Genomic DNA, 2,490 nt, shown 5'->3' with positions numbered 1-2,490 from the left:
GGAAGAGAGAGAGAAAGAGAGTAGGAGACAGAAGAGGAGTGGGGAACGGTGGTCGGTTGGACTCACAATGAAAAAGGGTAGAGAGGAGATGGTTGAACGGTGCGCGGTTTCCGAACTAATGTTCTAGGGACGCACCACCATTGGTTGGATTTGCAGAGGCGGTGATGCTTCAGTTCAAACAAAGTAGAAAACAGGGGGAAAATTGTTGGTTAGGCCGAGAGGATGATGGGACAAAAGAGAGAGCATGAGAGGTAAAGAGAGGGAAGAAGGAGAGAAGGAGAGAGGGAAGAAAGAAAAAAATGCCTACCGGAAGTTGTAGCGGCGGTGATAAAGAGAAAAGGAAAAAAAAAAAAAAGAGGAAGAGTGAGCATGTGTTGAACAACTACGGAGTTATCTTCCATGCTTCTTTTGAAGATAAGAGTTCAGAATCTTATGTTACTGCTCTTGTTTATTCATGAAACACGGTAATCAATGGGAAGTACCCAGACAAATCAAGGAATCAGGCTGCATGGGCATGTGTTGTTTCCAAATTTACTCGATACACTGCTCAGTCTTTGCCAATTCAGAATCCTACAATTAGGATCTTAGCGGGGTTCATCAATTAGCTTCTAAATGCATGGGTTCTGTATGATTTTAACACAGATGTCATCTCTGTGACACTATTCGACAGGTTTCAGACTAAAAAAATTTGCCTATACAACTTTCACAATGATGAAACAAGGCAAACCCTGTGAATAAACCCGCATGAATTCGATTGCTATGAATCAATCGACCACAATCTGTTTTTGCTTTTTAAATAAGTGGATTAATCACAAGTTAGAACTGAAAGGGTGTTCAACTTATTTTCAATCCCTTAGTCGTTCCTCAATTTCAAAATTCTCTGGCCAAACTCACCCACAGAGAAATATACTACGAAATTGGCGTTAATCACGACTATGATCCCATGGCGAGAGACGTTGAGATCTCATCAGATCGAAACTAATAGAACATCCCGCCACTTTTAATTGAAAGGATATCATACGCAGCTAGCATAATGGGTAGCTCCTTTCCTAGGACAATCCGAAGAAAAAGAAAAAAAAGAATCGACACCAAGAATCAGCCAGTGGGTTCAGGGATTAAATCGCGACCTCAGAATTCCCAAAGCCGTTAAAAAAAAACTAGGGTTCGAACACCAATGATACATGTGAAGCAAGTCATACCTGATACTTCCCGGATTCTCGATGAAAAGAAAAGCGTAAAGCTGATCTTGATGCAGGATAGGTGTGTCAATTAATCCGACTGTGAGATTCTGTCCCCGTGAAGAGCCGATGTTATTGTAACAGCGTAACAAATTTCTACCTTTTCAATTCCAGCCCCTTTTCGGTGATCGGATTGCGACAGAACGTTGAGGCTGCCACTCATCGGAGTGCTACTTTCCCAGAGATGCAAGCCCGACCGTGTTTCTGATGTCAATGACTGAGAGAGAGGAGGAGAGAGAGGGTACGCGTTAGAAGAAGTCAGGGAAGGAGGAGTTGCCGCTAGGTTACTCAATTTCTGAGGTTCACGCATTCCCGTTGTAAAGTTTTTGGGCAGGGCTCGATAACTAAGGACGATGCTCCGAATTTCAAAATCGTCATTCACACCGATCTGCTTTTACAGGCAGCTCACCTAAGAAAACCAGCGTAGCTGCGTTGTTGATTGGTAACCAAACCATTGTCGTCACTTAGATGCCGCCGTTTGCTCCAGATATGGGAGAGCAACTAGTAATCACTAAGGCGGAGGTTGGTCAATCTCCGAAGGTGATGGCGGCAGTAAAGAGAGAGGAGAAGAGAAGATAGAAGGCGTACCTCAGAGTTATGATTACGTTGTTTCTCCGAGGGAAGTTGACGAAAAATTTCTTTCCTCTTAAGAAAAATGAATTTTTTCTATTAGAAAAAAAATATCTCCTTTAATTTGATTATTAAGGGATTATTATTACAAAAATCATATTCTTTTCAAATTCTTTCCGTATGTGACCTTATTATACAGATGTAGCATGGATAACGTCATCATTTGGTGGGTATACTTTTATTGAGCCCGCATGTGTAATTTAAAGACACATGTGTAACCAGAATTTATTCCCGATCTACCATGAATCAACGGTTCCACGATTCTGTGATGATGTCAGGTTCATCGTAGCTTTACGCGAGTTCAAGTTCATCGAAAGTCCATGTGTGTTTGGGGTTCATCGCAAACCCGCGCGTCTTAACTTTATCGCAGATTCGCGCTAGCTAAATTCATCGCGACCTATCCCGGGTATGAGTTCATCGCAATTGCGGATTTACGATGAATACATCGCAAATGTGCGATGGGTTCTAGATTCATCACAAGCGTCCAAGTAGTGTTGGTTTGACACCTTTTGTGCTCTGTCTTAGTGACCACTATGTACCTACACCTGACTATCACAGTTGCCTGTCACGGGTTACTTTAGTGTTTAGGGATGCCAGTCGCTTTGCTCGGCATATCTCTGTC

At 42.5% G+C, this 2,490-nt stretch overlaps 1 long non-coding RNA gene across 1 annotated transcript; it reads right to left on the bottom strand.

Annotated features, from left to right (window-relative positions):
• Positions 1-771: 771 nt before the first annotated feature.
• On the bottom strand, positions 772-1,914 carry LOC104609449 (uncharacterized). The gene is made up of 2 exons (XR_737272.3): positions 1,200-1,914; positions 772-1,049 (listed from the first exon to the last, which is right to left on the bottom strand). It is a non-coding gene; the product is annotated as an uncharacterized LOC104609449 (long non-coding RNA).
• Between the last annotated feature and the right edge of the window lie 576 nt (positions 1,915-2,490).

This window comes from Nelumbo nucifera, chromosome 3 (assembly GCF_055504915.1).
Source record: "Nelumbo nucifera cultivar China Antique chromosome 3, China Antique-T2T, whole genome shotgun sequence".
Taxonomy (NCBI): Eukaryota; Viridiplantae; Streptophyta; class Magnoliopsida; order Proteales; family Nelumbonaceae; genus Nelumbo; species Nelumbo nucifera.
The sequence above is the reverse complement of the archived record's forward strand: the minus strand, read 5'-3'. Positions and strand labels throughout refer to the sequence as shown.